Below are 16,716 nucleotides of genomic sequence, written 5' to 3'. Positions count from 1 at the left end.
CCCGAGAAACGAGATTTTGAGCTCAGTTTTTGTGCATACTAAATATGCCAACTACCATACACACCCCTATTTTTTCCGACATTTCTTTTTTTATATTGTGGGTAAATAAAGCAAATATCACTATTTTTTTTATTACAATAAGATGTAATTATATGGTAATTTGTTACAAAAATATAATGTGCTCTTCTCAATCAAATTGCATTTTGATCACATTATTGCAATATGTAATCTGAAATTGTAAAAATGTGTGAAAGTTCATACATAATTGACAAATGATCTACTTCTCATTAAATTACAAAATTTTACATGATAACGCGTAAGCTAGTCGTAACAAAATTCTTTGTAATATTTATTTTAACAAGATTATAGTAGTAATTAATGATTACGGTAGCAACAATAAGGATTTTTCAAGTTATTTTGTTTGTTAACCACTTGGTGCTGCGGCTGCCTATCTAGAAAATGTAGTACATGTGACATTGAAATATATACTGTATATATTTCCCAATAATGGACTCGTGGGATATTTCTTGTGTTTGCCATATTTAAATAATTGTGAAATAAATTATGAGTTAAATTGTGTGATTCCAGGCTATTCCGCCTTTTTTTTTTCTTTACTGTTTTGTGTAATACTCCTATCATAATGTGGAAAAGTAAACTTTATACATTGAATATATACACTTTCTATTAGGGGTGGCAAAATGGGTAGCGGGTAATGGGTAATTCCCATTTCGACCCGCTACCCGCCGGGTATCGGGTACCCGATACCCGACGATAACGGGAAATGGGGCGGGATCGGGTAGTGTGCTTTAGAGTTTTGCGGGTAGCGGGTATACCCACTACCCGTACGGGTATACCCGTTAGTCCCGTTAATACCCGTTATTATTAGTATTAGAGCCATATATCATTTTTAATACTCCTTCCTTTCCATATTAATAGAGGCGTTCCAAATAGTTAAATTAGAGAAAAAAATAAATAGTTAAATAATAATAGCCATATACACATTCATTTTGAAAAATTAAATATAAATAGTTAGAATGGAGAAAAAATAAAGTAAGAGAGATAATAATGTAGAGAAGAGTATTTATATTATTATTTTTCCAAAATAAGTGAAGAAAATGAAATGTTTCTAAGAGTTCTTTTGAAACATTTTTATATTCCGACGAACATACAATTGAAAACTCATTGGAACTAGCTATAGAGTCCCCTCACTTTTATTCTTAATCTATTCAAAGTTTACCATCAATATTAATTAAGTAAATTAGGGAACATTGACGATTATCATGGTTTCAAAAATTTTATTCGAATTTCGGGTCGGGTACGGGTACCCGCAATGCCGGATACGGGATACCCGACACGGGTATCGGGTAATCCCGGTATATCACGGGGCGGGTATTGGGACAACCAATTTAGCTAAAATCGGGTACGGGTACCCGACTTGTCGGGTGCGGGTACCCGCGGGTAACCCGTTTCGCCACCCCTACTTTCTATCAATCATTCACATCCTAGATGTACAAATATATTTTGAGATAGATGGGTTTGTTATCATGAGTTTATTTTTTCCTTTTTTTAACCCAACTCATTTAATTTGCTGTCGATTGATCACTATACACTAATTGCTCAGTTATCCATCCATATTTGAATATCATTTCGATATAAATCACTTTATATATGTCTTTCAAAAAAATCGTGCATCCTAAAAATGTAGCTAATGGAGTAGTATTTAACAAACAAACAGAAATTAAACCCCAGTGTAACGAACATCGTAATTTGACAAACCGAGTGATTTCAATAACTTATGAAATATAGTAAAACTTGTTTTACATAAACATCAAATATATCATCCATAAACTTGTTATAGAAAATGATTTAATAATGTTCCTAAGTTTTGTAGTACATTTAGGTATATATTTTAATGATAGAGTCTAATAAGTGAATATGGTTGACCCAAGTGGCAAGTAAGTATCCTAAAGAATCAAAGGTTTTTAACCTTTTCTACGTCCATATCGAAGTTTTCCAGAAACTAGTAGTAGTAGTAATACGAGTATATACGAAGTGATAGATAACCAAAATTAGATTTAACTAAAGGTGAAAATATCGACACGATCGAGTATATTAAAGCCCATAAATTTATATAATACCCATCACATAATTTAAATAATCCACTTCGGAAAAGTTAACGTTAATGGCCATTTAACTAATCCACACAGAAGTCAGAACATATTCAACTTAATTCTAATTGTTCTAGAATCATTTTAAATTATAGTGTGAGTAGGAAAATTTTGAAGCCAATTTACTGCAAGTAGAAATTTGCTTAAGATTTTACAACTCAATGTTAGCTATCAAGATATTTTGTAAGGTTATCGGTGCCTAATACATAAACTATAGGCATATTTAGGTATTTGTCACGAATTTAGGATGTTAAATTATATTCATAATTAATTCTATCTAATTTTCAAAGTTTTGCCAAATAAAAAATTGACGTATAAAAATTAAAATTATAGAGAAAAACAAATCCGTCGAACCGACATAGACTCACAACTCACAAACCAAACAACCACACAATAAATTTCCACCACACATGTAAGATTTCATTTAGACGAAAACTAATTTCCAATGAAAAAATGGCTACAAGATTAATTTTCATGAATTTTGAATTTTATATGCATGTCCTAATTTATGGGAAACCTCCAATATAGTCACAAATCACAATTCGTGTGCTTTGGCTCCAATAACTATAGTTTGTATGTTTAAAAAAAAAAACTATAGTTATGTTCATGCATTATTTTGACAGGAACATATAGTGAAAGAGATATAAGGGATTGACATGGATGATAAATAAAGTTGAATTGAAGAAGATTTGAATTGGTTACTTAATTTAGTGATACACTGCAATTTAATTTAGGTGGCGTGCCTATGCGATAGAGAATGGGCGTGAGTTAATAAATAGGTAGACAAGCCGACAAGTTTGGATAAAATTCCAAAAATGCCCAGATTGTGTTGAAGGGAGGTCAAAACCTATCTGACATATTCTTCAGTTATAGAGGGTATGGGTTGTCATTGCTTCCAATCATCTGTCTTCTCAGACACATTTTACACCTATAAATAATAATTTCACTCATTTATCAATTAGTCAGTATTATAAACGCGAACATTAAAAATAGTATTGTATTGAGAGCATCTCTGGAATTTCCAAAAATACCTTTTGCCACATTATAAGGATCTCCCACGGCACTGCCACGTCATATGAACTTCTCACTGCATAGTGGCGGACATCACGCGGACTTCTCGCAATAAAAAAAAATTCACAAATTCACCAAATTAAACAATTTACGGAATTAAAATTTAGACACGAATATGGGAAAAAGCAACGATTTTATTTATAAAAAAAAGCATACATATGTGTTGAATCTATATAGTTTGCCGCTAGCCGAACGGGGGTCCCGAAGGTATGATATGTTTTTGTTTTAGGCCTTCATTTTCAACGATAATACATGCGTAAGAGTTTTTTAAAAAATCATACATATAGTGTTTGCAACGAGCCGTATATTTAGAGTTTGCAATGAGATGTATATTTAGAGTTTGCAACGAGCCATATATAGAGAGTTTGTAAAAAAAATTTAAAAATAGCATCGGACGTCCGTCGGCATGCCACAATGGCGGACGTCCGTCCACCGTCGCGACGGACGTCTCGGGAATGCCGCAGATCTCCTGTGTCCGCTACGGACGTTCGCGTCCGTCCCCGTCACGCTTTATGGCGGACGTCGGGCACGCCGGTCCGATGCCCGCCGGGACGTCCGCAGCTGGAGATGCTCTAATTGGTGGTGGATAAAGTAAAAGATACGAAAAAAGAATAAGATAAGAGAGAAAATTATTATTTTTTTTTAAATAAAAATAATTTAATTATCTTACAACTTTTCTAAATAAAAAAAATACTCCCTCCGTCTTCTAAAGTTTGTCTCATTTTCGTCCGTCCCACAAAGTTTGTCCCACTTGTAATCTTACCAAAAATAAAAATTAAATACACCCCCAATCTACTCAATATGGGACCCTTATTTCACTACTCATATTCATTTAATACAAAGTTAAACAATTTTCTTAAAAACCATATCAGGTCAAATTGGGACAAATTTTAGAAGATGGAGGGAATAACTCAATTAACATGGTACATAGATAGTAACACTAAAAGATACTCCCTCCAGCATGAGTATAAATTTTTGGTTTGATATCGGTTTATTGCAAGGTAAAATGAGAGAGATAAATAGATATGATAATGGAAATAGTGTCAATGGAGAGTGAGATGCATAATAGTTGAATTTTCAAAAATAAAAAATTTATAGACACTGACTAAAAATGAAATACAATACTTATTTTTTAGGAATAGAATAAAGGTGTGCGTTAAAATGACAACACCTCTTAAAATAACACCATACCACTATTTCTAGTCAATCATTTGTACAGGTGGACGAATAATAAGCTGCCATGTGGCAATAAAAAAAATGCTCAATTGCAAAAATCTCGGCCAGCAATATACAACACTGTATATAGCAATTTTTTCTCGGTCAGCAATATCCAACACGCTATACAACAATTTATAGATTGTTGTGTAGCGTTTATAATATTACTGGATATGTGGTGTTACGGTGTCACTTTAAGAGATGTTGTCATTTTAACACAAACCTAGAATGAGGTATAGAGCTTTCTCAAATTCAACTTTGAATCAAAATGTATAGGAGTACACCTCATCGAATATTCTTTGTCTCCTAGCAAACTAGAAATTCAAAACAAACAAATAATTTTCCACCATCCTTTTTATGGAATTCTGAGGGAATTAATTCCTCAAAACAATTTTCTCATTTTTCCTATGCAGCCATAATATGACCAGCCACACAATGGCATTTTTTTAAATAAATTTAAAAGTCAATGCAATAAATTAATAATAATAGTTAGTGCTAATGTGATTTTACGTAACCACCCTTTTTCCAAATTTTTACTTCAAATTTAAATTTACAACTTCTCTCCGTAATAATTTATGCACAGTTTACAATACAATTATATTATTGTTGTATTGGAAATAAGCTAGGGTAATTACTGTATGCTTGCATATAGACTATAGTTAATATATTTTATGATCAACAAATCTTAATGTGCAAAGTTATATTATTGTACTTATAACTGTATTAGAATTTTCATATCTTCTAAACTGTAAATATAAGTCATATATTAATATTATAAATTATTGTGTATTTAAGATACTAGTATAATATTTTTCTACGATGTATTATGTAAAATAATTTAATTTTTTACATTGCAAAAATAACTATATTATATAATTATCATATTATTGCAAAAATAACTATCATATGACAGAACACAACTTACACACACCAATAACTAAACTTGCTAGTAATACGAATAATAACATATAATAGTAATCATACTGACGTATATAGATAACATGGATAAATTTTAAATACAAAATACATTCATTGTACTAAACTACTAATAGGAGTTTGGCCGGAATGGTATATTATTAGTTTCACAGTAGTATATGATGAAAGCATTTAAAATTTTGTTACAAGAATATACTATAGCTTATATTGACAAGACCAATAATAATTAATATCAAATATTAAAAATTATAAATACAACATCATATTAATAGTATTAATTATTGCTAATATATGGAGCCGTGTAATATTATGAGTTATTATTGTCACAATTATACTTTTATTAAAGATTTTAGCTAAATTATATATGGAGTATTCTTTGGTGTCGCAATTTATAATTATTATCAAATAACTAATAACTGATCTAATATCGAAAATTCCCAATTGATTTTACATTCAATAGATATTTGATTCACTTGAACAATTTCAAAATTTATAAAAAAAATAATTAATTGGAATTCACTTCAACTTCTATAGTTCTATTCTTGATGAACTGAATAAGTAAAATTTCAATCAAACCGAAATTGAAGAATAATATCTAAATTAAATTAAATCAAATTAAACAAGTGAAGCTAAACATAAATAATCACTAATAATAGAATTGAAATATCAGGAACATATTTTATTATGACTTCCAAATTAATTATACAGTACATATTAAATCATGTGAATAATTTTATAATTATTAAATATTAGTATAGTTAAAATTGATCAAAATAACTAAATTACGTAACTAAAGTGAATGGTTCTATGCTTTTTTTTTTTAAATATAGGCATTGGGAAATAACTAGGAAAAAGTATTATTTTTTTTTCATTAGAGTTGGATTTATTGATTTTCCAATCAAGTCAAGAATGAGGAATGGAATTTGAAGTCTAAATTGTCGTATTATTGGTTGGATACAAATATACGAGTACTACTTATTTAAGATACAAATACACATAAGTAAATATACTATTTTACTACATAAGTATATAATATTTGAGGATATATTAGTCTTTAAAAAATTGTTACTCTCTAGATGCATAAATTTCAACAATTGAGCATTAACTACACAGAATTTTAATAATATTTTAAGATTATGGCCGGCCATAATGTGGCCATTTAGCATCACTCATTTTGTTAACCATGGGCCTTTTTTTGACTAAGAAGTATATTCATTTTTTTTAGGCTTTTAGAATAGTTCCAATTTCCAAATATATATTTTGACAATTCTATTTGCAACATGCAGACTCAATAAGTATTTCACTATTTTCTTTGAATGGTAGAAATGTCTCATTAATTATAAAATTATACTTTTTCCAACCTATATAAATAGAGAATTTGAAACTATGCGAATTTTAATGCAAATCGCTAAAGTGATAGAGTAATAAACAGAAAAGTTGATTAGAATATTGTTAGTATAAAATGAGATCTATTTTGTTACAAAGAAAAATTTATCAAAAAATGAAAGTGGATTAATTTTGAAATAAAAATAATACAATTAAATTATTTTTTAAAATGAAGAGAGTTAATGTTTTGTCATGTTCTGAACTCAAAAAATTTTTGCCAACAAATTTTAAACAATATAAAAACAAGTGAAAAAAAGTCGTGCATAAAATTGATGATTGATAAGAAGTGTCCGAATGGGTTAACAAAGTCAAAAGTGATTAGTGTGCTTGTTACCATTAAATCAAACAACTTACTTTGACGCTTTCTTCATAAACATTATTTTAACAATTCTTTATTTGGTTATTCCCGACCACATTATTACAGCCGGAGTGTTTAGTACAGACAAATTTCCTACAAATTAGGTAAAAAAAAGTCGTTTTTCTACTACTTCACTTAATGTTGGTCATAATTATTTGTCTTGTTTCTAATTTCTTATCCGAGCCTCCGAGGTGACACTCACACGAGGGGAAGTATTGATTTTCACTCTTTTTTGCTCATTATTTCTAGTAAATATAATCAAATGTAGTAGAGTGATTAGGTAAAAAGGGTAGTAAATTTTTGAAGTAAAATAAAAAAGTTCTTTTTCGCAAGAGTTTGATACAACTTGTTTGTGGCTCAATTATTACTTGAAAATTTTACCTTTCAATTTCAATGGACCTAATATTCATGTAAAAGGCCGGTCACTATGATAACGTGTCGATGCATTTAATTAGTGAACCATAAATAAATTATAAAAAGGTAACAAAACTTCTTTCACAAAAACTTGCTGAAATCGTCTGATTGTTCAAATCCCAAACGGCAAATATAATTGTAAATTTGAGATATTTGATTTGTGTTAATAAGATTCAAATCTTGACACGTTTGTATAAATTTAAGCTAAACAAAGCTATAACTTTGAACCATATATATAATATCTGGAAAATCCTGTACATCACTTTCGCGACATCTTCTCATGCACCGCCAAGCACACGATTCTTTCATACGTATTTAAAGAAAGTAATTTAGTGTATACTACCAATGATAATGATTAATGTCGCCGAATATTTGAATTTTGGTGAACTGAAATTTATTCTCTGAATAATTGAATAATTTTAATAGATGAGGTAACATAAACAATATTATGGCAAAGCAACTCAGAAGAATAAATTTTAAATACGTAAACAATACTATGATGCATGAATCAGCTAGTACGAATTACTTATAGTTTTAATTCTATTAGATATATGTGTAAGGTCATCACGGGTTCAATTTTATTAAAATTTCATGTTTAGGAAGTTGATTTGTATTCTCGTATTTTGTACATATAATAAATAAATTAAAAGTATTACGACCATGCATGGAAGTAAGGGAAATATACTTAAAAATAATTTGAGACACTGTATTCTACCCAAATATAAAAAAAAAGTCGTGATTCTTTATCTTGCGTAATTGCAATATTTAGGTAATTTGAATCTTATTATAATTAAGTTGAGGGCAAATATTTATATTTAATTGCTCAATCTCTTGTTTTGTGGATTCTATGTGCTCATTCGTGGTTTTCATGTCTAAAGTAAAATTCAATTCTCACCGAATTCCTATATATATAAGTAGATCTATTTGCATAACTAAATAATGTATATTTAAATTAAATAGGAGGGGATTGTTTTGTTCATAAGCAAGAAATCATTCTCTCATAAAACCAAATATTCTCACGTGTACAGTTCATGGTATTTAGTTCTAAAATGCTCTCCTCTTTCATCTCAAACAGAACCAGATTCTTTTAACTAACTATTGACCATTTCATTTAATTGCGTAACTAATTACGTATGCATATGTGTCCCCGATTAATATTATATTTAATCATAGTTTAAGATTTCAATTCCAATGAAGCAAAGAAGGCATTAGCTAAGTAATTAAATAACCACATAGATAAACGGTCCATTTTATATTGCATATTATAGACGAGAGTATTAGTCAATGTTTGAATTCCAATCTAACTAGCTAGATATATGTCCACAATATATTTTCTTGGACTTGAATGGTACTCTACAAAGTATTACTATTAATTTTGACATGTTTTTAACTTGCTATATCTCAAAATATAACATCTGATAAAAACACTAGACGAGTTAATTAAAGTATAATAAGTCATTTGATAATCAAATCTAAGCATACGAAACATGATCTTATTTATAGTATTTGAAGGTAAAATGGACAATCGGTCGAATCTATCTTTCAATCGAAACAACGTTTTGTCACTTTGCAGTAGATAGACACCTTTTTAGAGAAAAACCAATTAATGTCATTGATAAATTATATATTCTACCTATATAATCAATTGATTTTGAAATGTATCAAGGTCATGGCTTACGTGGGGATTTTTTTCCTTCAAAAAAGACTCATTATGGACTAGTTGTTGCCGACTAAATGTTGTTGATCATTGAATAAGTAAATTAAATTATACTTTAGTAACGACTTTCCTAAGTTTGCAGCAATTAAAAATTAGAGCAGTGTAGTAGATCAATGTACATGCATGCATTCTGGGTGGCCGACACCCTAAAATTATGTGGTAATCAACATCATAATATCAAATATGACTAGCTATATAGGGTTAATTCTTCGAGGGTTATTTCAGCAGTAAAGACCAAATTGAAATACTACTTGTATATTCCTATTCTCTTATCCTATATTTCTAAAATATAGATGTCAAAGCAATCGTACCGACTGCCGATATGTGCAAATGACGCTTTTATGCCACGTACTTTGGATTACATACAAGTATTATTTTCGACCATTTTCTAAAAATTATTAGTCTTTTTTTGGCAGACTTGACTAGGACATTTTTGGTAGAATGATCTATAAACTTGTTCACATGTTTTAGTAACACTGTCGATAAATTTGCTAAATCTCACACGTACTATTTTATTCTATTACCTACATCCGTTGTTATAAAATCCAGTAAATAATTTCAATTGTATTTCAATAACACGAAATAACTTTACTTCACATATTAGCTACGCGTCGAATGTCACTAAATTGCGAGGCATATATTTTATGACACAGCAGCTCAAGTTTTATTTTATTGTAAGTGAACTGTGTACAGTTAAAAGTTCTCATTTTATTTTTCTATTTTATAAGTAGGTCACATATTTCATTAAATTATTTTACTCATATTTTATTATAAAATTAATACATAAATATAGGTGAAATTCACATTTTACAAACTTTTACAACTCACTTTTCATATATTTATTTAAACTAAATCGAAATGACATTATATATATATTGACGCCGTGCGGAGGAACTATGATACTATAAGACAAATTGCTCAAGGTTGTATATAACTAGTTTACTAATTTAATTAATTATTTAGTCTAGTTTATTACTAGTATCCTAGTGGAGTGGAATTTTGTTTTCTTATCGTTATAATTATAATTCTCTTTTCAGTTATGACTTGTTTTAGTTAATTATTTTCACACAAGTATATTATTAAAAAAATTTCAATAAAATTATCTGTCTTGAAGAGCATTTGTCATCTGCATTTATTATCCCGTGTCAATATTGATCGTCGCAACAACTCATATAAATTTAACACTCCATAATCATCAGTGGAAAGTGGAAACTGAATACTAATAAGGAAGAATTTTATAGCTTCGTGAATTTAAATTTATATATATATTGTAACTAGCTAGATCTCAATTTTAATTTGGTCTTTCTTGATTGGTTATAAACTTTAATTAGCTTGTTGTAATTCAGTCAGCACAATAATTTATATTATCGCAATTGAATTTCAAGAATAGAATAAATATAAAATTATTTGACACTCCCTACAAAAATACTTGTAACGCGTTATGCTGCAAAACCCCAATAAAATTATGGATCTGAAGAAAGACCTATAAATTGGACAGTCTAAAAAAGTAATTCATATTTGGAAGAAAAACAATGCTAGGCAGCCTTGTTTTAACGGAAAATCCATCATGTCCCTACTTCGAATAATTCTCAAAATGATTTTGGAAAAAAGAAAAGGAAAAGAAGAAGATATTTCTAAAACTTTTCGAGGAGATTTTGCTAAATCTATTTGTAAATTGTAATATTAGAGAAACTTTTAAATATTTCTGGCATTTTCTGTTTTACAAAAGTGAATAACTAAATATACTATAGCTGGGAATTAGATTCTGGTCACCATCAAACCCTACAGATTTTTCAATATTACCAAAAATAAGAAAAGAGTAATATGATCATCTGATACTATTTTTTTCTCCATTACTTTATTTATTTCAAGTATGGATTTTAAATAAAAGAGACCGACAAAATGATTAATAAATCGAGCCCAAATATACACATTAATTTTACATTGATTGCATGGTTTTTATGTATTTTTACTTTATCAGTAAATTCAGTTACTAGTATATAATTACTCATATTACTTGAAACAGATACACCAATAATTAGACGCAAATAATACGAAATAAAATAGATCACAATCATAATATTCTAGCTTATGAAAATGCACGGCCTATGACGTGACACGAACCATGTTGTTGTTTTAAATGTGATCACATATACAGAATTTGAGAATTGACAGTAAAGAATAAAGGAAAATTATTATTTCCAATTGACGAAGAATTGTTTTTACATTTGTTAGAAACCAATATTGAAATCCAGCCACAAGAGCTTGGATGAATTGTCGAATTTGGAGTCAATTCAAAGATGATTTTGTTTCTGGCATTTTCCATGCTTCATTTTCACAATCTATCAACTTCACCACCTATTTCTTAGAGATTGACACCTTGTCCTTCATTGTGCTCATATAGTGCTATAAATTTTCATTTAATTTAGAAATACTATATAATACTAATATTACAATCTCGACGATTCCATCGACCAATGAGTATATCATAATCTGTCAATACATAATTAATCCAATGCTTTGAAAGTCTTACCACTTAGATCACTGTATATGACTTATTTTGAATGTATATTATTATATGTACATCATCGTAAAGTATAAAATGCATCAGTTAGTTTATGCTAGTTTGAGGTGAGGAATAGTGAGGTTTGAACAATTGAGGCATAGATATATAAAATGCATTATTACATGACTATAATATTAAAAATGCGTTGTCATACATATGCATTATTGTATATGAGCTAGAAAAATCAATGATAGTTATTGATTTCTAATTCCATCACCAAAGATGATTAATATGACTACCTCTCTATTATTCTAAATGACAAATGTTAATGTCATTTCAAATAACTTCATCAAAAACTTAATTTAGGGAAAATGGACAAAAATGTACGGCTTTAATTAATTAAATTAGCTATAGTTATTGTAAGTATACATAGATGCCGTCGCAAAATAATGTTGTTATCCTAATATTTAACTGTACATATATATAAGGACAAAAAATTGAATTGTCAATTCAATTAGATGGAAGGGAGATTAGCTTTCAAGATATTTGTAATTAATCTGTTTGTGTGCGTGCGTGCATGTTGAATATTACTAGTATTATTTTTGTGAGTTCGAATGTGATTAATTTTGGTTGAAGACATTGATAAGATGCATTGAACATTTTATTTTATCTACTAAGTGCATGCTGGCAATGATCAAAGCTGCAGTTGACTTCTTCCTAGCTCAGATTTATAATATAATTCCGATGCATCTTTTTATTCCCTTTTGCATTTATTTTTAGTGTATATCATATTCATCCATCGTGTATTTTGTTGTTGCTATCAAAATATATCAATAAATATCCAGCGGTATGTACGTATAACGTATGTATACATGCATGCAATGATTTTTATTAAATAAAATTACAAAATATGAAATGCGAATCCCAACAAGCTAGCTAGAATAGTATATATATACCGGTTAATTAGGATTAATTAAATAATGGAAGTTTATACCGCCAATAAATTAAAAAAATAAAATCTATTTTTCATGAAATTATATTACTATTATCCTGTTGCGCAATAGTAATAAAGAATCGACAGTTAGTAAGAAAGTAAAAGCGATTATCCAAATAAACAATTAATTAATTGTCTTTTCGCCAAAATTTCGGGCTCAAAATAGTGAATATTTGTGCTTTTACGTAATTATTTATTTTTCTACTATTTTTGATCATGCAAGGAATAGTGACTGAATCAAAATCATTCATCCTTATTTTTCAGCTCCCTCATGAGGAGGCATAATAATTATTCATTTGACATTAAGATTTGTAAAATTATACACAAATTTTTGTAATAAAACTAGGTAGAAGCAAAAGAGGAAATGATATTGCGTTTATTTAATTTGAAGATGGGATTCATTAAAAAAAAAGGTGGTATACTAATAAAAAAAAGAAAGAATAGATACACATATATAGATGCAAAATAGAGACATGCACCACCAAACAGGCTGGTGGAGAGGGGGCCGTTGATGGCGCCAGTATACCCACTAACCACTTTGTCTTTAAGCATTGCCATTTGCCAATTGCCACCACCTCCTTTTCAATGCTCCTTACCTTTTGCTTTCTAATTATTGCTCACTCTCTTACACTAATAATACCTTCATTCATTTACTCTCTTTTTCCTTTCCCATATAATGGATGCCATTTTAAATATTCTCATCCAAATGTCTCATGCTCCACTCCTCTATAACATTGCATGGCTCTAATAATATGGGGCTTGGCATATCTCGTTGAATGAATTTTATGACTAGTAAGGTTTGTCGTGCATATGCATACATGTAAGGACAATATGAAAATTGAATTGAATTTATTCATGAAATTGTAAATGAGAGTCACATTGATTGAACACATATGAATAATTAAGTAATAAGGTACTCCCTCCGTCCTAGATTTATAGTCACATTTAGTTATGGCACGAGTTTTAAGGAATTGGTGGAACGTGTAATTAATGAAGTGAGATGGTGGAGTGTGTAATAAATGAAGTGAGTTGGTTGAAGGTGAGTTCCTTATTGATTTTTGGATTTTTTATTTTTGTATTGGTTTATTTTTGTGTTGATAATGGCATTTGGGTGTAATTTTAGTGAATGATGGGGTAAAATTTTATGTCCAAATATGAAAAATTCTAAATGTGACTATAAATGTGAGACGAACTTTTATGATAAAATGTAACTATAAAACTGGGACGGAGGGAGTATGTTTTTGTTGCTGGAACTTGTTGTGTAAAAGGAAATATACATATCTTTCCATCCTGTCCAAATTGTGTGGCGTGCATACTAGTACTACACACATGAATATCACATTTTTTATGGAGATTTTGCTCTTGCATGTTCTATGAGGACCATGTCAGAGGTAAAATTTGTGTGATGTAGAACCATTTATCATCAATCTAGACAATGTAGTTCATGGTTTTAAATGTGACATTGTTTAAATCATATTCTATCTAACGAAAGAGCTTCAAGAGAAAACCTTATAATTAAATCGTAGCAAATTTATCACTATTGTATTGCTAACCTTCTAATTGTTGACCTATTGAGGAGATTCAAGCTTTTTATGAGTTCTAAGTTGACATAAACTCTTTTTTTTCTACCCATTTATTTTGCATGGCACAAACATATTTGCTCACCATTTTTTATTCTTTGTTTGCAATAATCCAATGGTGATTCATTCATTGTCCAGCTTTGTGAAGGCTTGAAGGTGTTTGTTGCGTGTTTCATTCATGACTCCTTCCTTAGCCTTTCATTCTTTCAAGTTTGCAAGAAGATATTACATTCGGAGAAAATTTTATTCATCATTTTATTATTTCCTTTTGTTAAACGGTGTGACTATTTTCTTTCATATTATAATAATTACTAATAGTGCAAAAATAGAGAAAAATAAAATTTGTAGTCCCTCCACATTTGCTGCCACTTGTTATTAATGAAGTTTGTTTTTGTTAATAATTTCGTTTTATTTGTTTTTATCGGCGCTTATTATCAATAAATTTGTTTTTATTTAAAATTTCATTTCATTTGCTTTTCTCCGCCACTTACAAAGAAAAGAAATGTACAAGACAAAGAAAAAAAATAATTGAGCAACATTATTTTAATTTCAATATTTTAGTCCCATCAGTTACCGAAATCATTATTAAAAAGTTAAATCATTATTTTAATTTCAACTTCTTAGTTCCAACAGAGATATCCTTATCGTTATTAAATTTAAGTTTAATAAAATAAATAAAACCTTAAAATAATTATCATTAGGATACTTATTGTGAGTAAATCCGAAGAAATTAAAAAAACAATTAGCTTCGCTACCTCTCATGGCTTGACACTTCCTAATTGTGGTGTTACTTCATTATCTCGTGTTGTGTGTACTAAATTAATTTAACTTTGGACACATGTGCATGTACATTTTGTCCACTGCAGAAACCACACTTCAGAATATGATAGGTATAGGTGTCGGTCGGATAGCATAACATTTTACAATAAAACATCATAATTAAATGCATACATAATGTGTTAATACTCAATACATCTAATTAAGCTAGGCTTAATTGCCTGATATTTGAGATTAGTGTATATCATAGTAAATGCATGTGGAGAAAGTAACAAGGAACAATTAGTAATTAAATATTTGGTGGAATAGTAAAATCAATGGTGCCCTAAATGGAAAAAACATAGTTGATGGCCATGAAAAGCACAAAGTAGTGTTTGGATGACTCCATTGGAATCCGAGTTTCTGGACCCAAAATCTATGCTCACTCAACTTTCTGACTGACAAATTGTGGTCACACCCAAACAGAGATCCGATTTCAAATTGTCATCTTACAACAAGGCCAAACACTCATCATTCCTTCTCATACTAAAAGATGCTATCTTTCAAGAGAGGAAACTCAGACTTAGCACACAATTTGTACACACAATAAAAAAGTAAATTCCTATTCACCATTCACCTAAGAATACAATGAATTCTCATAATTGACAGTGTACCTTTGTTTAATCAGCGGTTAAACTGAAAAAAGGGGGATAAAAAATGTTGCTAGAGAATTGGACCACCCTAAGAAATTGAAGAAAGTTGGACAGGGGTGGCAGAGATAGGGTGGTCCTTTTGCTTCGTAAATATAAGGTAAAAGTTGTTGCCTTCACTGCCACACTGAGCCCTTTGGATCCCAACCACATTGTTTTAAATTTTTTCATGATAAAAAAATAAGTAAGCATATTAATGAGTAAGGGGAATAAATTTATGGAATTATCAAATTTGTTGGAATAGAAACACTATCTAAAGCCCTATTAATATTCTTGTAACACGGGCCTTGCTTAAAAGCCCAGCTTATTTTCAAGCCCGAATAAATCTTTCTTTCATATCTACAAAAACTCAATTTCTACGTACTGAAAAAAATGTTAAAGACGGATTTGACAATTGTTTCACCTTCAAAAAACTCAATTAAATTTGAAGATTTTAACAACTGAATTTGATGTAGGAGTTAGTAATAATTTTAGGAGTTTGTTTATAATAAAACATCTTTTACTAAATAGAGGCTTCAATTTCAGACAGATTTTTGTAGACATTGAACGCGGCTATTTGCAGCTGTGGTATAAATGAGAGATGGGAATAGTTATAAGGAAAGTATTGCAAATTTATTTATTTGTTTAAAACAGTGAGTAATATATGGGCTAAATCTAAAATCACTCTTACAAAATCAGTTAATTTGTAGAAGATTTTTTCTGCCTTTTAACAAAAGGTTGTGATGGGCCTTTAGGCCTTTAAGCCACCGCGGCATCCAAACGTTTCATTAGGCCCAATTAGGTGACCCGTCATGAGGTACTACTCCAAGTTTTATACCACTACTACTAATTATTTTTATTTAATGTATTTGTTAATCGAGTTGTAATTATCATTTCCAATATTACTCATTAACTAATTATTATTT

This window comes from Salvia hispanica, chromosome 6 (genome assembly GCF_029641045.1).
Source record: "Salvia hispanica isolate PSC_SH4W2 chromosome 6, Shi_PSC_v1, whole genome shotgun sequence".
Classification (NCBI taxonomy): domain Eukaryota; kingdom Viridiplantae; phylum Streptophyta; class Magnoliopsida; order Lamiales; family Lamiaceae; genus Salvia; species Salvia hispanica.
Note: the sequence above shows the minus strand (reverse complement) of the source record.